We start from the raw sequence: 23185 nt of genomic DNA on the forward strand, positions 1-23185 counted from the left end.
CTGAATCCCACAACTTTGATTTCCTCTTCATTTTAGTCTCTGACTCCCCAGAGCACCTCTGAAGTTCCCTAGAGTAATGGCACTTGAAATCTACTGGCCTAGAGCAATTGTCGTAAGCATGTAACAAAAGGAACTTACTTAATGAAAGGTCTAAAAGATATGTATCATTTAATAAGGCAATTAAACACATTACCCAAGACTGTGCCACCTGGGTTCCTGTGGCCTGCACCAGCAAAATCTAATAACACCATCTCAATTACACACCCACAGTCAGCCCCAGGTGTGGGTTAGTAAACAAATGCTAATACAAAAAAGACAATATGTACAAGGAGAGAATTATAATGGCAGATTAACATATGCAAGCCAACAAACTGTAATTCTTCAAATTAATAAAACTAACAATAGCTTATTGTTAGAGCTATCCCTTACAGCATTGAATTATTTTAAGAATCTATAAGGTGGGGAAACAAACTATAAAACAAAAGTAGACCAAAAACAGGGGGAGGGGGTATGAGCTGGATTCTAGCTTTAACTCCGCTGCCAATAGTGATGCTAAATAAAAATAGTCTCACTGATAAGAAACAAAATGTAAAACTATCTTCCCATATGACTAGCTCTTCCACTAGACCCTGGACAAATCAACCTCTCTTTTCTAGGTTTCTATCTCATTTTAAAGATTAGGAAAAGGGCAAAAGAGAGAGGCTTGGGAAGTAAGAGGAGTGTTCATTTCTAAAAGCCAATCTTAACACCATCATTTATTGAAGCAAATGTAGAAACAAAAAGAAAAGCAAAACAAAGCCAAGTGAGCAGTTGGCAAACAGAGCAGGTCTCACATAAACTGTGAATCAACAAATATGATGAAGTATCTATTATTTGGGCCCAGAACAAGAGTATCTACTAAGGGGACATAAAAGCGTACTTGCTAAATTAATTGAGCACTTATCCTCAACCAGTCCTTATAAAAGGCCTATGAGGTGGATGCTTAGAGACAAGCGAGCTTAGTTTTCAGGACATTTAACCATCCACCAAAATGCTTTGGCTTCAAGTACCAGAGACCCCTATTCAAACTGATCAACAAGGAAATGCATCACGGCCTACAACTGAGAGTGCAGTGGCCGGCAGTCTTCCAGGTGTCATACAAGAACCTGTTTTCTCTGTCTTCAGTATCAGCTCCACCCTGTATCTGTACCACCTGATGTTCACACAAGATGCGTCACAGTGAGAATCTGAGCTACATGTTTCCTTGTTTCTGTCCAGCATGAGAGAGAACCTTTCTCCTCCCTCGTGTAGTCTATCTGTTCTTTGCCTCAAGCTGCCAGGGACAGCTTAGGTCATACGATAACTCCTGAATCAATAACTGTTGCTGAAGGATGTCGTGTGCTGGGATGCTAAAACTAACAAGGACCATTTCAAGAGCTGGGGATGGGGCCACTTTCTTCTGAATCATGAATATGAGAGGTGTATATGTGAACAAAAACAGGGTGCTTGTAAGAGGGAAGAAGAGAGAATAGACGAAATAGGCAGCCAGTAGGTCCACTCCATTCGCTCAAAGTCCAATGCTTGGCAACTGGCGGAGCCAGCATTGCATTAGTTAAAAAACTTGTAGAACCTCGGACCAATTTCTGCAACTTAGAAAACCACATTATCAGGCAATTCTTCTTATTACAACCCAACAAATCAGTTCTGACAACTATACCCCCAGAGATATAACCATATCTACCCAACAGAAAAGTCAGGTCACTTGGTCGAAAGAATAGTGAACTTATCAAGACAACTGAAAACAACATCTGAAATCCAGAAAGTCATGGAACAGCCAAAGCATATGAATGCCATGCCAATAGAAGCCATTTGCTTTGAATGAGAGTCAACCGTGTTATAAATATATAATAACAGTATCTGCACAACAGTAAGTATTCATGTGCCATTTAGCCCATCTTATTATTAATGATATTTGTTCATGGTAAAGCAACACTGTTGTATTTAAAAACTGCAAAAGGTATAGAAAGCCTTTAAGCAATTATAATTTTTTTAATGACTAGTCGTAAACAAAACACCTCAGCCTGACAAGCCTTCTCTAATTTCTTCTGGCTGCTACTGATAATGGTCTGTAAATAATGCTGTCCAGTGTCTGGTGTCTCTGAAATATTTAACACTGGGACAGAGATGAGCTGGCTAGGTGCTGGCCTCTTTTTAGCCAAGACCTAGATCCCAAAATATTCCCTCTTCATCTAGGGTTATACAAGTTCCATTGAAATAAATACCCGTTTTTCACAAAGGGTTTTTTGTCCTGTGAGGAGAAAAGATAGATAGTGGCAGCCCAGGACAGCAAGTCTGTTTAGAGGACTAATTCCAGTTTGCTATGCAGAGGGAAATAAGCCAGGTAATTCAACTTTTGGACCATCTCCCAATCTCTCCCCCTGCTTAGGGTCATTACCATAATATACCTGGTCATCCAAGCTGGACCAGTAAACCCATTCGGGTCCTCTCCACTCCTGGGTAAACAGAATTCCGTCCCACTTTCGTCCTTCTAGTAGATGCTCAGTCAGTTTTTGGTGAGTGAAAGATCTTAATATAGGTTTTTTAATTGAACTGAAATGCCAAAATAAGACATTCAGAAATAGGGAGTGATCAGGCTTATAGCTGCCTTGTTTCCTTAGTATTTCCCTTCCTTTTTATTCCCCCTGCCCCATTCTTGGCCAGCTCTTATCACCTTCATCTGAAGTGTCATGGACTCGCCTTTCCCAACTCAAATTCCACTGCAAAATTAATTTTGTAAACATCTCTTTGCTCATTATCTTCCTACTCAAAAACCTTCATTGTATTCCCACTGCTCCACCAGAGGCTGGCAAATGTTCTCCATAGTCAGATAATAAATATTCTTGACTTTTGGGGCCAGATGATCTCTGCTACAACTATTCAAACGTGCCCTCTGCCATTGCAGTGCAGAAACAGCCATAGACAATATGTGAACAAATGGGCTTAACTATGTTCAAATAAAACTTTATTTATGAATGCTGAAAACTGAAGTTGATATAATGCTCATAATAGTCTTCTTCGAATTTTTCCCCAACCACTGAAAAAGGTAAAAACTATTCTTAGGTCATGAGCCATACTAAAACAGGTGAAAGACTGGATTTGACCTGTGGGTTGTAATTTCCTGACTCCCTGGTCTAAAGCCTTTTAGTCCAACATCCAAATTAATTCCCATTCAGAATCCAGCCACTTCTTCAGCATTAGCTTTCACTGTTCCCAATTCACCACCAAGGTACTACATTACTCCTGCAAAATCAAGCAACATTTTGTTCCCTGAATGTGCCAAGTGCCCTGTCACCTCAGCTTTTTTGATGATGTCATTCCTTCCGTCCAGCTTCTAAGACTCAGATAAAGTGTCACTTCTTTCATAAAACTTTTCCTAATGGTCTTAGCTTGAAATAACCTCTTTATCTCTTATAATATCAATCTCCCCCTAGTTCTATGTTAGCAATTTACATACATTATGTCCTTTAACCCTTAGATGATAAGTGTTGTTGGACCATTTTACAAATAGGAAATTGAGATTCAGCATGATTATGTAGCCAATGTCATAATAAATGGCCAAGGCAGGAGTCTAACCCAGATATTTTAGACCCCAAAGCCCATGCACTGCTTTTTAAACTCCAAGTACACCACAGACACTAGCATTTTATTTGTACTTCTTTTATGATGCAGATTTCATTTCTACCCACTATTAGAGCTATTTGAGTGAATTTCTTCATCTCCTTTTCTAAAGTCTGGAATTCTTGAAGACACAGTCTATGTTGTATTCATATTTGTATCCTCAGAGGGATTTGCATAAAATAGGTGCTTAATACATCTTTGTTGAAAGAATGAGCACCATTCAATACATACTTTTAGCAATGAATCACTATTATTAACTTTTGGATTTGATTTCCTGTAATCACTACCCTTGATGACAGAGAATGAACCTGTCTTTTTTTTTCTTTTCCAGGAAGCAAACCCAGAGATAAACAGAAAATCAAAACTGGTTTCCATCAGCATGTGTGGAAAGATTTCATTTATGCTCAAGTAAAAACTAGACAGACTCAAATACAAAATGCATTTGGCCATTTGTTTTGAATTTTAGCACTTTATTTCAGGAGGAAAAAAAAGCCCAGAACTGTTGGTGTGTTAATGAGTTCCATTAGCATGTGAGCACTGAGGCTGGCATTATATTCCGTGGGTTTTATAGACCCTCTGACATCAACAACCACTGGAACTGTTGGTCGGCAGGCACAGAACCTACTCCCAGCCTCGCTTATGACAGGGTCATCCTCTGTTTCAATTGGACACTTGGGTCATTTAAAATGGAGCTTCAGTCTGGCCGTGGTATTTGGTAACAATGACAAAGAGAGCAATCAACAACTGCCACCCCGCTCACTGTTCAACTTGCCAAAGCTAAAAAGTGACTAATTTTTGTGTCTTCTGAGGTTAAGTTTGATAGATCTTTTCTTCCTTTAGATGTGAGGCCTGTCTGGTGATAAAGTTAAGAACTTAATGCAGTGAAGAACAGCATGGCATCATGGCACAGACCCTGAGTTTTGGATTCAAGAACTCCCATTCACCCATATGTGTTGCTTTCCATGTTTCATGTGATGTATCTGATTTTTTGTTTTCATTGTTTTCAAACTGGAGAAAAAATAATATCCTCTTTAGAGAATTTTAAATGAAGTAATCAGCATTTACGCCATCCCTTGGACAGTGTCTGCTACATAATAGGTACTTAATTACTCTAATCACTGTCACTTCCTTCTTTCCGTCTTAAGATATTATTTTTGGAAACAAGGACTAACATCAGTTCATAAATTAGTTGTGTGACAACAGACTTTTGTTGTTTTGTTTTGCATTGCTTAGTGGCTATCTCAGGAACATGAATGAAATCTGACTGTATTTAATTGTCAATTATGTCACAAGAAGAACCTATTTTAAATGAGTAGTAAGCCTAAAAGTTAAGACCCCAGATTTAAACTTGATGTTTTGAAAGCAGAGAATACGTTATGCTACAGATATGCTAAAAGTCTCTGGGTTACAAACCCAAGCAATGGAAAGGGGGATTCAAGGAGATATGACCACTGCATGCGCTGCCATGCCGTGGCTCAAAGACTCAAATGTCACTGCTGTAAAGCAAACAGCTGTTTTCAGCTAATCATGCCCTAGTGATGAGTCTATTCTATTCCTTAAATCTAAATGATAAGACTAAATCTATTCCCTAGAAAGATTTTCTCCTTCCACAACCTCCTTTCTTCTTTCCCCTTCAAGATAAATCACCCAAGCCATACTGTTCCCTTGGTCCTCTCCACTTTTCACCTCTAGTCATAGCTAAGTTAATACCATCCTAGGTCATTTTTTTAAATTTCCAAACTATACACATTCTCCTTAGCTAATTTTATTTTTTCCTCTCTCCATAATGTATTCAGTTATTCCAAGAACGTCTATCTCCTTTCCCACCTTGCAACTTTTCTGAACATCTGCGCAATCCTAACTTCTTGGGCTTTCTGTAAGAGTAGGTCTATCAACAGAAAAATCTCTCCTCCATTTTGGGGGACATAATTCATTTGTATGATAGTTTCTACTCGGATATAAGCTATTACTGTAGTTGATTTTAGAAAATTCATAGCTCACTCAATATAGTATACATCATATAATTTGTTGTTTTACTTATTTCTTAGAAAATGTTTGTAATTGTTAACATATACTTACTATTTGGGGATTTTTAACTTCTTGAAATTCTCAGTGACCATGAAGGGCATACCGTCATTGGCATTAGCCAGTATGGTTGTTGACAATTAACAATTAGATATGAGTGGTTTCCATGGTTGGAGTTTGGAGTGATGGGTATCCTCCTTGACAGTTTTTCTACCAACTGGCATGTTCTCACGAAAGCTAGTCTCTGAGCAAATCTGGTCAGGTATTCAAATGTTTACTAGTAAAGCAGTCATTTAACAAACTGTGAACGCTTGATAATATCTCTGCTCTCTTATCTTTTCTATACTCTGACACATGCATTTGATGAAAGGCTTTCCTGAGGCAGGTTCACAATAGTCTAGTGGCAGGATTCAGCTAACCCTCCAGTAGAGAGGAGATGACGGAATCCTGCATCAGGAGCTACGCACAGCCCCTGATGGAATCCCAAGGCCAAGGCTTTACCCTGAAGTGAAGAAATTTTATCAATAGATTTTATAGCATGCAAGGGCAAAAGGCCTTGTAAGCCATCTGGACAATCTATGTATCTTGGACCCAGTCATTTCACCAATTTAAAAATCATGTCTAACATCCATTGTACTAATCAACAAACTTTCTGGTGTTGATCATTGATAAAAGAAAGTTGAATACTTCTAAAAGAACTGCTAATCTGTGGGCTTCTGATTAGCTTTCAAAGGCTAACTAATTTAGTGCTTATATTGTCTATTAAGGTGTTTCAAACATTAAACTAATTAGAATGGGATTAAAACACTTGCACACGCACATACACACACCATCAACGATAAATTACACATAATGTAAAACTCCTGAAAATTCCAAAATCCAAAAAATTAAAATTCTATAGATTCTTAGATTCTTGTCTTTGCACACAAGAGGTCTTATGCAGATTCATAGGTGAGAGATGGCGGTGAGGGAGCTACAGTAAATATAGTATGTGAGCCAAGCCCTAGGAAACTAACAGTAGACTTTACTGTCATTTGGTAGTAGGGAAATGCTGAAGATTTTTAATTGGAATCAATTCCCTTATTTCATGCCCATGCTATAAGGGTATGAAATAAGGGGCCAGGGATTTTGGGCCATAGCAAGTATAGGAAAAGAAGAAAATTTAAGTAATCTGAAACTAAGAAAAAAAAATATGATTAAATGACCTATCTTCCTGACAATGTAATATACTTTTAAAAATGAGTATAGCCTGTCCATTAAGAAAATAAAATATGTAAAAGAATGGCTATTCAGAATGCACAATGCAGATTGACATATTTGTTATTATTTTCCCAGTGTAATTTATATCTCTGGTTTTCAAGATGCCTATTTAAGACTGGGTCATGCAATTAAGGTAAAATGCCACCAGGGGTGAATAATGTCTGTGTTAGGATCATATGACCCTAAAGACTGGCTTTAAGATGGTATGATTTATCTGAAATAAGCCAGCACAGTTTAATTTTTTAATTATTAAAAAAGTATTTGATTAGTAAAATTATTTAGTCACTAACTGTAATTTAATGAACATGCATTAAAATAGATTATAAATATTTAATCATTGCTAATTATTTTTAAATTCAACCGAAAAAGCAATTAGGTGCCTTTCTGGTAGCAGCACAATCTGAGATCCGGAGAGGAAGAGCATTGCACTTTTAAAATATGATGCTAGTTATCCTTCATCTAATTAGAAACTAGACACAGTTAGTGCTTCAAAAGAACAAAACATTTAATTACCACCCAATTCTCAATACCGTCTACAATATCACTGCCAAGGTTTGTCCAGCCTAAGCCTGAACCCCTCCAATGATAGTGCTCTCACTTTATCCCAAGGCTTCCAGTTCAACCTTTCAAAAGCGCTGGCTGTTACAGCATCATTCTCATGTGCTTTCGTCTAACAAATGTGAACTGAGGGTCTCCCACTGTCAGGTACTGTCATTGGCTCTGGGACCCAGCATTAAATAAATTACACAAATGGCTTTGCCCTCATGGAACTACATTCTAGTTGGAGAAGACCGACAATAAAGACAGTTACGTGAAATATCTGGTCTGGGTTGGAAGAGATGTGTTCTATGGAGAAAAAACAGAAGAGGGCAATAGAGAGACCTATGATGTTGAGTAAGTTCCAAAAGTGGTCAGTCAGTCAGCAGGTAACTGGGGACAGGGCAGTTTCAGCAAACACCAAGATCCTAAGGAGGAAATGTTCCTGGAGTATTTAAGGAAAAACAGGATGCCCATGTGGCCAGGGCAGGGTAGGTGAGGAGAGGACACTAGGAAGGTCAAAGAGGCAACAGGGTGGGATGGGCACAAAGCATGGAGGGAGGGCCATGGTAAGATCAGTCTCCCAGAAACTACTGTATGTGAGGAGTGGGAGTAGGACCCAAACCAAGAAAACTTCAAATGACAGACCTTCGGATAATGAAAATCTGCCCTCATGTCCAGAATCTTATCTTCCTCAGTTTCAACAAATCTCCTTAATTCATTCCCTTGCTCTTCATGTCACCCGGTTCTGCATCCCTTCACCATCCTGCTGACTCTCCTCTGAATGTGATTTAGGGTGCTTCGTCTCTCTTTCTATATGAGGCCTATAACTGGATAGAACAATTAGTGAACAAAGAGCAGCCTTTACATTTGAGTAGTGATATGCTCCCATACTGCCCTGAATTTCCCCCATGGAAGCACTTTTTCTTGGTTATAATGGCTGCCTATTTGCTTGTGCATCTCCCCAATAGAAGGGGAACTTCCTAAAAGCAAAGAATTGATCCCATCATAATTATGACCCAAAGCCTCACATTTCATTGGCTGACATACACTTGAACAGCCTCACACAGAGTGACAAACCTGAGGCACAGAAAGATTAAGCAACTTGCCCAACATCACAAAGCTAGAAAATAGATGAGACAGGATGTAACCCAAAGCAAGCAGTCTATCTAAACAGTCTGCCTGTCCACCTGACTCTACTATAGTACATCCCACTGAAATTTTATTTGATTCTCTTGTCTACCTTCCCCACTACACCCTGAACTTCCTCAGGCCAGCAGCTCTGTTGTGCTCATTTCTGCATCTCTCATATCTAGCACAGTGTCTGGTGAAATGAGTGCTCAGTCGTTGGACAGGCAGAAGTTTGAACAAGTTTGGTTTGGCTTTTGCTCTTGTTGAATTCATCCAGCTGAGGCCAAAACTGATAGCATTTAAGGAAAGACTAGATTTTGTGTCTATCGATGAGCATTACAGCAGGTGTGACACATTCAGTATGTCATTCAGGCGGGACAGAATTATACCCCGCTCTGTGCGTGTATAAACACAAACACACACAGGCCACGACCCAGAGCTTTTCTGAGTCTACAAGATCAAGGGTGCAGGCTCTATTCTCTTAGGGGCCGGTTTACTCCAAGGTCATTAGTTCAAATAGGGCAGATGAGCCAGTTCAAACTAAGCCCCCAGATAGGATATAAATATATCTCAAAGGACTTGTTTAATGGATATGAATGAACAGAGATAGTCCACAGACCAGTAAAGTCATTTGTATTTTTAGAGGTGAGAACTATAGACTTTTGGTTGATCCCATCACTCTACATTAAGCACCAAAGTCAATGTGGCAAAGTGGAAAAAGTTCAAATCTTAGAAGCAGAGTGCCAAACTGCAATATCTGGTTCATACACTCATTGCCATGTGAGCTTCGGAATGTCTTTTCAACTCTTGTCTACACTGGGTTCTTTGTAAAGCCCTTCCTGTCTCCATTGGTTACTAGGAGAATTCAGTGGAATAATACGCGTGGCATTGACATGTGGAGCAAACCTACCTCGTAGGATGTAATCAGAATGTAATTTTATTTTTGCTTTCTACTACTTCATTAGTCTTATTACATAGGGTTGGCTGTTCTATCTCTGCATGAAAACCTGATTGATCTCATGACATTTCTGTTCACTTTAAGCCAAAAATACAGTGTCAGTTCAATCACTCAGTGTCTAGTCTGTCTAATAATCAGAGTTCTGAGCTTCATTCAAAAGTAAAATTCCCCTCTATTTTCATACCCAGGGCCTTGTGTCAAGACATCCCCAAGAGCCCCTCTGGTTCAGTGATTTCCTAGGAACAATCATAGGATTTGCATATAGTCGTACCAATGCCAAAAGGATACAAAGCAAAATCAGCAAAGGGAAAAGGCACATGGAGCAAAATCTGGGGGAAACTAGATGCAAGCTTCCATGGTCCTCTCCTAGTGGAGTCACACAGCATGAAATTAATTCCCCCAACAATGAGTTGTGATGATGTGTGTGAAAGGTTTCCAATCAAGGAAGTTTATTCATGACACCCCATTCAGGATTTCTACTGGGGGCTTACTTCATGGGTACCCTTGCCTAACGTGTAGCAAAATTCAGGACTCCCAGAAGGAAAGCAGGAGTTCAGCATAAAGCATATTGTTTGCATAAACAGATTAGACCCAGAGAGCTACTCCAGTGAGTTGGAAGCATGGGAACCCTCCTGAAATCCAAGTTCCCAGACACCACCCAAGGACCAGTCTTATAAGCAGGCCTTTCTAAGAATAAGCAGTCAGGCTTGCTATGTTGCTAGTTGCCTTCAGTATGGAAAGTAGTGTGTCCTCCTCTTTCTTTCTTCCTTCCTTAACTCCTTCCCAACTGTCTAGCTGACCTTGAGTACAGAGGAATTCTTGGCTCTGTACCTTAACAACCCTCCTTGTCTCCCTAGGACTTGACTCTCATCTTGGTTTGTTTCTTGTCAGTTTACACCTCAGCACTCTTTCCTGTGGTTTAATCCATCTGTCTGTACAATCTTGGCATCTTCCATCATTTTGGGAGAGCACTCCCTGCCTCAGCTCCCTGATTTCCTGGAACAGTTATCTGTTCCTGCCTTTTGGCTCTTGTCTAAATCTGATCGTCCCCCTTTTCCCCTCGAAGCAAGAGATCTGGAAAATATTCATGCTGCTGGAGCTATACAATACACGCAAGTGATATTTGCCTACTTAACAACTGCCCTTAGTGGGCATTCCTTCAAGTATGGAGGAACTGGGGAGAAGGCAGAGAGGTAACACATTTCTTACTTAACTGGCAACCTTTTTAACTTTGCCTCACACATCTGGGCTGTGTTCAGATGTGTGAACATCCGATGTGTTCAGATGTGTGGCTGGTGTTCAAAGGTTGTCACTGTGCCTTGCTGGTATCCCTTTAGGGTCTTCAGATTTCTCCCCTGGGAACATTTAGCTGGACTTTCTGTGATGTGTTGACACATTTTCCTCGGCCAGAGGTAGCTTCTCAGCCCCTGGTTGTTCAGATCACTCCACATGGACTCTCTCCGTGGAGCTCCACTGAGCCTCTGCATGCTCCTCCTGGGCAGGATTTCAGAGAGCTGCATGTAGTCTCTCTCTGGCTCATGGGAAACGTTGGGGCATTTTTACCCCTAATAAACTCTGTGAGTGTAGATGGCCTAATGCAGTCGCCTCTCCTTGGCTGTAGCTACCTGAACAGCTAGCTACCTGACTCTCCCTTTTAGGCTCCAGCCTAGAGTCAGATACTGGTCCTGTTGTCACACCAGCTGTAGGAGCTAAACATCAAATTTTCTGAGTGGTCCCCTTTTCATTTGATGTAAAAATAAGCAGAACATCCTTATCCCTCACCTTGGTGACTGGTGGGGAGTGGGGTTGGCAGGGGATGGGGAACGACTCATGGCGCACCAAGAGCTCTCTCAGGAAATTACTTCCATATATACTCCAGGGATTTCTATCTCCCAACTCACTTTGATATCTAAAATCCAGGTGCAAATCCAGGTTTTAAGGGGCCTGAAGTTTATGTAATTTAAGTGGAGATGTGTCTTCTTTACCAAAAAAAATATAAAACTATGAATACAAAACTAAGTACAAAATGAATATTTATTTTGATTTAGACAATAAATCACAACAAAATAAAACATTTAAAAAGCTGACAAATACTACAAACATAAAACTCAGAAAAATAATATTGTTATTAACTACCTGACCCTGCTCTGTAACACTTTTTTTCTATATTTTTAGCTGTAGACTCTTTGATCCCCTCTATAATAGATAACTTTGTACTATTTTCAATAGTGTGAAAAACAAAGATATTTCAGTCTTTCCTCTAGAATTTATTTTTATTATTGATATGTTAGGTAATTTTCTTTCAAATTCATAATAAACCACATATATTTTGGGGATTTGCTGTCATAATTGGGAAATCTCCATCAAGTTATTTTCATACATGAGTTGTAAGATTTGGAAGAAATCTCTATAGACTGGCCTCTAACTCCATCATTTCCAACTTTTCTTTCTACCCCGTCCCATGTGCGTCCATGCTGGGATCTGCCATCCTGGTCCTGCACCTTTGTGTCATGAGGCTGGGTGAGTTGGCACTCAGGGCAGTCTGTGTATTTGTGGAAGACATGCCCATACTGACACTGTCAGCAATATTGTAAATCGACACAAATATGACCCTGGGCCACAAGATTATATTCCAACACAAGCTAGATGTATCCACAAATCAACTTCCCACTAGTTCAGTTGTTCTCAGTGAATGGGGTTCAACTCTCCTTCCCCAGGGAACTTTGTCACAATGGTGGGGGTGGCGAGCAGTTTGGGGGTTGCTACTGACACCCAGTGGATAAAGAACAGGAACGCTGCAAACATCCTTCAATGTTCAGGACAATCCCCCTAGCAAAGAATTATCCAGCCCAAAATGTCAGGAGTGCCAAGACTGAGAAGACTTGAGAGTTGAATCTTGCTAGCTGGATTTCCAAAATATGCCCCCAGTTGCTATACCACCACTGGACATCGGAGGAAATGTGAAAAGGAGAAAACTCAGAGTGGATATAGACCATGGTCCTAAAGCACTGCAGCTAGAATATCTTACTTCTGCAAATTCTGCAAGAACATGTAATCATATAATCTCATTGCCAAGGCTCTCCCAGGGCCTTGGAAGGGGCCTGGCGATTGATGAATCCTGAAGCTTCAGCTTCATCAACTTCAGGATAAATCTTGTCTTCCCTCCCTGCCAACACAGAGGTGGACGGCAGAGTCCCAGGTTTAGCATCCTGTTTATATACTGAAAAGGAACAAACATCTTTGGAATGTTTCTTTACCACAGACTAGCATATTATCTCAATTTTGTAAAGTGTTAAGACAGAGGGAGGCCACAAACCGGCCACTGGCAGGCTGGGACCTTGCTTACAGACATGATGTGTTGATTCTCACAGGATTCCCACATTCGATTTGAATGAACTGCCAGCCCTTAAAAATTATACTTTATACAGAACCCCAGATTTCAGGCTTTGAAAAATCCAGCAGCGTTGGGCTCCCACTCCCACCTAGCAACAACTGAGTTTTTATTTAGCTTAGTGGTTGCTTTTAGTTTGCCAAAGACCCCACCCAGCCAGTAGTTTATGCTCCCTGCCTAGCCCTCTAGGTATCTGAATCTGCAAGCTTGCCCTGTGGCATCAGTTGACTACAAAGGGCTGTGCAAATATTCAACAGATCATTGGTGTTTACACTTTAACTTTCCCTTCTAGCCTCTTCTGAATGCTGGACAAACACTCCCTTATTTATCATGGGTCATTTTTCTTTTCTTGGACAGTCACAAGGTCCATATTTTAATAGAAGCCACACTGCTTTGGCAATCTGTCACATGCTGGACTTCCTATGAAAATGCAAAATCGGAGGAAAAAAAAAAAACTGTCCTCTCTGTTGAATGCAGCAGGGTTGACCAAAAGGTGGCAGGCCCCAAGGGGGCAATCTGTAGTCAACTGCTCCAGGAAAACCATTTCTTAAAGAGGCCAGGGTACAGAATGCCAAATTGATTTCAAAGCCCAAAAGGCCAATTAAGTCATGTGAAAATTAATGAGCAAAATAAAAGGCAAGGAATAATAATGGCGATGTAATCATTTCAATGTGTCTAAAATTAAAATTAGGACTTTTTTCTCATTTGATACAGGAAGATGACACCCACTGACATTTAGCAAAAAGTGGGCTCCTTAAAAAGCCAGGCCTTCTGGCCCCATCCTCAAATCATTAGTGATTCCCAGCGAGGCACCAGGTAGTGTTAGATATCAGACATCAAAAGAGGTAGAAGTTTTGAACATCCTCTGCCTCTGAATCCTGAACTCTGTCCGGTCAGTCTACTTCCTAAACACAGAATTCATTATTTTAGTTGGAAGACACAGAGTCCCACTTTCTTATTTTTCAACAAAAGAACTGAGACCCAGGGTTACTTGGAGACTTCCTGTGATGCTTAATGTTATGTGTCAATTTGGCTGAGCTATGGTGCCCAGATATATAGCCAAACATTATTCTGGATGCTTCTGTGAGGTGCTTTTGGATGAGATTAACACTTAAAGCTGTGAACTCTGAGAAAGCAGACTGACCTCCATAATGTGGGTGGGCCTTATCCAATCAGTTGAAAGTCTGATCAAGCAACAGGCTGACCTCACCCAAGCAAGAGGGCATTCTGCAGCAGACAGCCTTTGGACTTGAACTGTATCAGTTCATCCCTAGTTTCCAGCTTACTTTGCAAATTTTGGACTTCCCAGCCTCCATAATTGCATGAGCCAATTCCTTAAAAGAAATCTCTTTCTGTATATATACACATCCTATTGGTTCTGTTTCTCTGGAGAACTCTGACTAATACACTGCCCAAGGAGAAGATTTTAGACTAGGATTCAAGTCCTGGGCCTTCATATCCAGTGTCCTTTCAACATCTAATGACCTGACTGCAAATGCCACTAAGGGCAGTTGTTAAGTAGGCAAATATCACTTGTGTGTACTGTGTAGCTCCAGCAGCATGAATATTTTCCAGATCTCTCGCCTCGAGGGGAAAAGGGGGACGATCAGATTTAGACAAGAGCCAAAAGGCAGGAACAGATAACTGTTCCAGGAAATCAGGGAGCTGAGGCAGGGAGTGCTCTCCCAAAATGATGGAAGATGCCAAGATTGTACAGACAGATGGATTAAACCACAGGAAAGAGTGCTGAGGTGTAAACTGACAAGAAACAAACCAAGATGAGAGTCAAGTCCTAGGGAGACAGGGAGGGTTGTTAAGGTACAGAGCCAAGAATTCAAACCAAACCACTCAAAGCAGGTACAAATATAGACGCTAAGAGGGAGATTCAGTGATTCATCCAGCAAATATTTACTATGCATCTGCCATGGGTCAGGCACTGTTCTAAATATCATACCGAGGATGAAATGCTAAGCACTGTCCCTGCCCTCGAGAAGTCTGGAGCTTGCCTTTAGCGATTACCTGGAATAGTGATTCTCAACAAGTAAAGTAGAGGGCATCCCTTGTCATGAACTTGTTTTATGTCTTCAGGGGAACAGGGAAGAGATGAGTAGTTGTATAGTTTTTAAAAAGCACATTCCAAATGATTCTATACATTCTTGCTGGAAAACCACTGACAAAATCCATTGTTTTCATAACATAAACTACAGAAAGTAAAGTATGGGGTATTCTTCATGCAGAAAGGGCAGTTTGAGGAATATTTGCCAAGAATATTAGTGAGCATTTGCAGCTTGCTTTTGTAAACTGGCAGGGTTGGGTGGAAGAACCTTGTTGACTGCATCAAAGGGCCAGAATGAAACAGATACAGCCTCTTACTTCACTTACACATGCTCCACCTCCCGTGTCCCCACCTCCCACTCCATGTGCATACACATACTTCAACATATACATACACACACATGCTATCGGAAGAGAGTCTTTTACCCATTGCTTTATTCAGCAACACTTGACTGAGTGGCAGTGCTGGGTACTGGGAACGTGGCCCCTGCCCACATGGAGCATACCGTCCACCAGAAGAGAAAAGCAATGAGCAAATGCTTGCACTGATAAGTGTACACTGCAAACTGGATATACAGCTAGGAAGGAAAGGTACACAGTACTGTGACAGCACAACTGAGGGAGACCAGCCAGCCCTGTGTGTCAGGAGGAAGGTGCAATCAAATGACTTGACATTTTTAGGTAAAAGACATGTTCCTCTTTTCAGAGCAATGGAGACATCATATTATTCTTTTCCATCCTGTATTTTATCTACGTATCAGACAGGACGGTAGCAAGAAGAGGGTGGAGGCCGTTAAACTGTGTCAGAGTGACTGATAGAAGTGCCACGATCTTCTGAAAATGTTGCCTGAATATCACTCACACAATAAGTGTGCCTCTCCCACAGTCCTTTAAGATTTTCATAAATCCTACTTGTAAGAAAGAGCGCTTCTAACACTACCAACACGGAGGTTATTTGCAGCCTTTTGATTTTCACCAGGTGATGTGCTGTCATTACTAATTTAGTCAAATAGCTCAGCTTCAATAAGTCACTGGCCCCAGGAGTCTGAAAAACCAGAAAACAAAAAACAAAAACATACATTCTGGTCCTCGTCCGCGACCCCAAAGCCAAATTCTTGACATTTACTGATGCTTCTTTACAAGATTTCCTTAGGGAACCAATGTGTTTGTTAATTTTTAGCCTCCTTCTTTTTAGATAAATAAGAAGACAATTAGGCTCATCCTGTAGCTCAGAAGCATTTATTTATCAATGAGCATTTTTGACTACCTACTATGAACTAGGCTCTCAAGTTGTTGACAGGCTCGCAGAGATGCAAATAAATAAAAACAATAAACCAGGGGAAGTGTGAAAACGGAAGCAGAGACTAACCTCTTGACAGAGGAGAGGGTGAGGGATTGTTCCATGGGGAGGACGCTATATTAGAAGCAAAGAAAGATGGAGGGGAGTTTGCCAGGCAAGAAGGCGAGAGGAGGGTAGGAAGGAGGAGGAGTGTCTCAAGCAGAGGAAACTGCTCATGTTCAAGGGCACAGACGTGAGGAACAGCCTAGCCTGTTCATAAGCAGGAAGCTGTTCAGTATATCCTGCAATCACGAGGCATTTGGGGGGAGGGGACAGGCATGGCGAGCAGTGAGAACCGCGACGGGGCCTCGTAGCTTTGACTGCCCTGTTAAGAAGTTTGGGCTTTTCCTGAAGGCAGAAGCAATCTCAGAAGAATTTTAAGCAGAAATGATGGTGCAATAGGATTTGTGTTTCAGCAATATCACCCTGGTAACCGTATGAAGGATAAACTGGGATGGAGAGATCCAAAGTAACGTGATACACCGAGAGACCACAGCAACATTGATCTGAGCTGAGAAAGGCTGTTTCATCTAGTTTTATTACTTCCAGAGCCTTTTCCTCTACCTCAGTCCCTGATCCAGGAACATGCTTTTAGCCTGAAATTGTTGTGTTTGTTTCAAACTTCCTTCCCAATATCCAGCACTGGGTATATCAAAATGGGTGAGGGATAAGAGGAAGGCATGCTTGAAAAAGCAAATATTTCAGATTCCTTGTTGTACCTCCTCCATACCGTCAGCCCTGGAGAGTATGGTGCCTGACTGTTGGTAATCCCTGGTTTAGATTTTGAACCTTTGTTAGTCCTTAAATAGTCTCATTTAATACCATGAAAACTTGTACTTGGAGACAGATGGCATCTAATCCTCACACTTCATCTTACAGACAAAACAGAGGCCCAGCTAAGAGAAGTGACTTGGCCCAGGTTATCACATGCAGTTAGTGGCAGGGTCTAAACCATTGTTGGCACAGCATAATGGCTTATCATGATCGACTGTGAGATTTTCAAAAAGTAAGGTAAATATTACCAATATTAGTGGTTATCTTGTGTTCTAAAATGTGTTTTTTTTTTAATTATTTGCTTTTATTTATTTATTTTTTTTTTTAAATTTTATTTATTTATTTATTTATTTATGGTTGTGTTGGGTCTTCGTTTCTGTGCGAGGGCTTTCTCTAGTTGCGGCAAGTGGGGGCCACTCTTCATCGCGGTGCGCGGGGCTCTCACTGTCGCGGCCTCTCTTGTTGCGGAGCACAGGTTCCAGACGCGCAGGCTCAGTAATTGTGGCTCACGGGCCTAGTTGCTCCGCGGCATGTGGGATCTTCCCAGACCAGGGCTCGAACCCGTGTCCCCTGCATTGGCAGGCAGATTCTCAACCACTGCGCCACCAGGGAAGCCCTAAAATGTGTTCTTGACTTGGTGAGAAATGGATTGCGGTTCTGGGAAAGGAGATCAGGCATAGTCATTCCTTAAGTCCTTACCGAGCAGTGCTGTAGTTAGCATCTACGTTACCAGAATACTTGGTGGCAAGTGACAGAAACCCAACTTTAGGTGGGTTTACCTTTAACACAAAGGGCAATTGATTGGAAACTTCATTTAAATGCATAAAGGGCTGAGCTGCAGCAGGTCTCAGGAATAATTGGAAGCCAAGCCACCCTCCATTTCTCATTTCTGCTTCTCTCTCCTGCAATAGAATCATCTTTAATCTCTCAAGCTGGCTTTATCCTTTGGCAGAGGTAAAAAATGGATGAAATGCGGTGGCTGTAGACTCTCAGACCTCACCTCTTATAACTGTGCCCAGAAAGAATGACTGTTTTTCCTCCCTTGGGAAGTCAGAATACTCTCAGAGGAAAATTTTGATTGACCTAGCTTACGAGATATTTCCCAACCCCATCAACCAACTGAGGTACTGTCACCAGAAGCCACCACAATAACCACATAGTTGTGGTGGGATCCAAGAAAAATGACCTAGGAGATAGATACTTCTACTATAAATGGTTTCACTGATGTGGTAAATACAAACAACTGTAGAACTTGATTCTCTTGCCAATATTTAAGTTTTATCATCGTAAGGATGGCAATGTTTTCTTTGTATGAATATCATCTATCATATGCTTCTCTTTACTGCTTGTATTGATTTCTATTTAATATATGCAAAGACATTTCCCCCAAAGAAATTTTAAGCTTAAAGAAAATGGTAACTTTGAGGTACATTTTTCTTATTCCCCCACAGGGTCTAGCATTCATTCACTGCATGTGGTGAGCACCTGAGCTCTGCTAATTCCAGTGCTAGGCGTGGTTATATTGACAGGGATGAGACGAGAAGAGCTTACTGAGGAGAGGAGACGAGAGGGCACATTAAGCGTGAAATCTGACCAATGGGAACTAATCCCTAGTCCATCAATCAGATTCCCTCTCTAGAGAATATGCAAGAAAAGGATTGGGGACTATTTTCGAATTTGCAGTAGGACCTGAAGAGCAAGTGAAGGGTCCTGGGCCTGGGACTTATAGAAAATTGCAAGGCAGAGTAATGCTGCAATAGAAACAAGAGGAAGGAATGAATCACCCTGCATGGGGATGCTGAGGAAAGCTTTGCAATACTGACATGTGGACAGATTCTTCAAGGGTGAATACAGGTTTTCCAGGTAATAAAGGCAGACAGGCAGAAACACCAAAGGGAACTGCATATGCAAAGAGATGGCATATGGAAGCATATGGCATGTGTGCTTGGAAAGACTACTGTAATTGTAAGGAAAATAAACCTACTTAACTTATCCAAAAGGAAAAGGAAGGAAGGGAAAGAAAAAGAAAGGATAGAAGTGAAGGAGAGGGGAAGGCAATGGAGGGGAGCAGAGGAGAGGAAAAAGAGAGTTTGAAAGTGTAGAGTCTGACTCCTGGACCTCCAGGGGGCTACACACACATGGGGAGTATGGCCATTTTCTCTATCTCTAATGCACAAGTGGCAGCTCTCCATTCACTTCTCTTTTATGTCATCTCTGCCTTTCTACATTTGTCTGCTCTTTCCTAGTTTTGCTCAATATATCATTCCACTTACTCATCAGTTGCTCATGGTTTAAAATGACCACCTACCCCCAACCCTAGACCTCTGGATCCATACAACCTTTCCCTTCTCAAAACTCTCTAGGGAAAACAAGCAAACAGCCTGTTTCACTCTGCAAAATCTTCAAAAAAAAAAAATCCAACTTTTTGTTGGTCACCCCATGGTCTGTTTCCCTTAGACTGAAATGCATCCTTTGTCTGTTTAGTGGAGCCCCTGAAAGAGGCCTGTCCTGGTGCCCTTTAAAGTAGAAGCGCTAATAACATGGTAGATGAGGTAAAGACAACACGTTTGGTAAACGGAGAAAAGTATGGGGCAGCCTGAGCACAGAGCACTGCTTCACTTGCCATGTTGTAGGACTAAGGAATCAAACCACAACCAAAAAACATCAGCACCAGCATCTAAAAGACAGCAATGGGACCCGTTCTCCATCCAAGCAGCAGTGTTACTATGGACAATCAAGGACAACATGACAGAATAAAAGAAGATGTCAAAATCCAAGCAGGGGTGATACCAAAGCTGGAGGAGTTAGTACCACTGAATTCAGCCAGGTTAGCAATGACAATGTGACTACAGGGTATTTAACCTGGATGATGTCTTTCTCATCTGAGGTCACACTGAATGGCATATAGCACATCAATCATTTAATGTTTCATAACATTTTCCAGATTTGAAGTAGCTATTCATTATCATAGCCTAAGTGCTATCACTGATCATTCCAATACTTTGTGATACTCTTCCAAATGACGGTGGTCATGCTCAAATCTCATCTCATGATACAAGATAGTATCCTCCCCTTCTGTGCTGTGAGCTGATGGTTTATGAGCAAACAGCCAAGAGGGTGAATCTTCCTTTAAAATGTATAGAAGCAGAAATAGGGATTTTATTTAAGAAAAATAAAGTGATCTTAAGAATATGTCCTCTTGGGAACCAGAAAGCCCATAGCAATCAGCTTGCCTGGAAGCTGCAAAGCTCACCCTCCTCTCTGTCTCTCTGTTTCCTAGCATTCAAAGCTGGCAGACAGAGGAGGAGAAAAAAGTCAGAAAATGAGCATCCTTAACTCTGGAACCTACAGAATGTTCCTCTCACCTTTGCTGGGAGCTGGATTTAAAGTAAGGCTTTACTTTGCTTTTTATTTATTTATTAATTTGGGGGCTGAAGATTTGCTTATTTTTAAGGCAGAGATGAAAACAGAACTGGGAAAGAGAAGAAAAACATGTAAGTCTCTCTTCAGTAGTTTTTCTGATGCAGGAGCTAGACAGCAGCTCTGTTAGATTGGAGGCTGTTGGCAGCACATTAACGTTTAACAAGTTTAAATGCAGTCAATATCTTTCTATTCAAGAATTAGAACCACCTCTTCCTAGCCAATTGTTTTAATTTGGGGTTCATTTTTGAGTTATTTTAGCCATATTTAGATTATTTGAGTTATTTTGGCCAATTCTTAGATTAGAGAAAATGGGCTTATGCCCTTTTATCTAAGAAGTAACAAGGGAAAGAGATCCATCATCATTAAAATCATCATCATCGTCATTGTTGCTACAATCATCATTGCTACTGAGCTCCCACTACATGCTGGGCCCTCATGCAAGCTTCTCACGTGCATTGCCTTATAAGAGACATAACTACTCTATAGGAGAGCACTATAACTGTCCCTATTTTGCAGATAAGTAAATTGAGGCTCTTACAAAAGTGTAAATTACCTAAAGTCACTGAGATGTTAGGCAGGGGAATTTGGACTGAAATTCAGGCCTTTCTGATTCCAAATTGTGTATTCTCAACCAGGATGCCGCACTTATTCTAAGCGATCTGAATCCTGGGGCCGTTAACTTCTGAACAGAAAATCAGCTCATAGAGAAAGTACTGGGCTAAGAGACCTAAGGTCTATGTTGCAGTCCAGCTCATCAATAAATAATCATTTGGAGGGACTTCCCTGGTGGTCCAGCGGTTAAGACTCTGCGCTCCCAATGCAGGGGGCCCAGGTTCGATCCCTGGTCAGGGAACTAGATACTGCATGCCGCAACTAAAAGATCTCGTGTGCCACAACTAAGACCCAGCGCAGCCAAATAAATAAATTAATTAAATATGTTTTAAAAAATAATTTAAAAAATAAATAATTGTTTGGACTTGGCAAGGTTACTTACCACCTGAGCCTCAGTTTCCCCAACTTTATCATGAGGGGGTTGAACAGGTTGATCTCAGTCCTGACATTCTGTGATGTGGTCATTTTAAGGACTACCCATCAATACTAGATTTCTTCCAAGGAAAAGAGTAAGCAGTCTCGGTTTCCTCATCAGTAAGTGAAAAGATTGAAATACTAGGTCTTTTTAAAAGGAGGTCAAAATTCTGTCTGGTTTTATAAAAATATACTACTTAGGCTAATGATCAACCTGTGTTTAATCTTCTCCCAAGTCCAGCAAGAACCGCTACTCCCACACCCCTCAACCACAAGCAGGTGCACTCACCCCCACACCAAGGTCCTGCACACTCTAAAAGCCTGACCTTGCAGAAGGATAAGCAATGCTTACTTTTATAATCACATTCTTTGCTTTGTGAAAAGATCTACTAAATGGATCCTTTAAATAGCAATCTCTTTTAGAACATTTAAAAGTAATTCAATTTACTCCTTCAGAAACACATTTACCTTACCAAGCAAGGCCCACCTCTATCTCCAACCAGAGTTTTGAATAGTTACCAGTCTAATGGAAGCAGGGACATTTTGTGCTTGTAAGGGAAAAGATATGCATTCACTGAGTGAAAGTACATTCATTGCCAGCCTATTTATTGAGCATTGAATGCTGGGCTAGGTTCTTAGAAAATAAGTGTGAGTCAGATTTGTGTGGCAACTTTCCACACAGAATTTTCAAGTCCAGTGTGTTAGTAGATGATTTTTAAAGTAACAGCTTAAAACAGAATAAGTGCTATGATAGGAGAGGTACAGGTTTCATGGATACTCCTAGCATAAGCATGTCATGGGAGATTCCCTAGAAAAAGTGAACCTTGAGCTAAGACCTGAGAAATCAAAAGATAGTGAATAAAAGCAGGTGAGTGGGTGGGAGGGGGAGATTGTTCCAGGGAGAGGACAAAGCAAGTATGAAAACCAAGACAAAACAGAGACCGTGGCATACTGAAGCAGCTCATAGAAGTACAAGACAGAGTATCCAGAAAATGAGGCTGTATAGGTAGGGAGGGACCATCTCAAGAAGGGACATAAGCCTTCTTGAACATCTCAAGTCTGAGTATCCTTGTCACTTAACTTCTCTGATTTACATAAGACAGTACCTAAGGTCCCTTCCAACTATGAAATTCAGTGCCATAGTTAAAGACAGGGGATAAGATTGAGGAAATAACTTCACCTGAACTTCAGTGGAAGTGTAGAGAGACCAGGTTAGGGAGCACTCATTTGTTTTTTCAATAATCATTTATTTAATAGCTACAAATTTAGTACTTACAAATACTAAACCAATAATGCAAAAAATAAGTATACAGTCAAATTTTATGAAGGAAAATAAGGTACTGATCAAGGATATCTACCATAAGCCTACAGAAAGCACCATACTACATGATAAACATTAGAAATGTGTCAGAAATAAGGCAAGTTCAAATTCTGTCATTTTCATTCAACATTGTAATGGTGATCCTAGCCAGTGCAACAAAACAGGAAAAAATAAAAAGTATAAAGATCAGAAAGGAAGAAATAAAACTGCCAACTTTAGCAGACAATAAAATAATTTAAGTAGGAAATCTCAGAATATTTCAAACCTTTGGAATTAATAAGAAAGCAC

The sequence above is a fragment of the Balaenoptera borealis genome, assembly GCF_965194805.1.
Source record: "Balaenoptera borealis genome assembly, chromosome: 17".
NCBI classification, from domain to species: domain Eukaryota; kingdom Metazoa; phylum Chordata; class Mammalia; order Artiodactyla; family Balaenopteridae; genus Balaenoptera; species Balaenoptera borealis.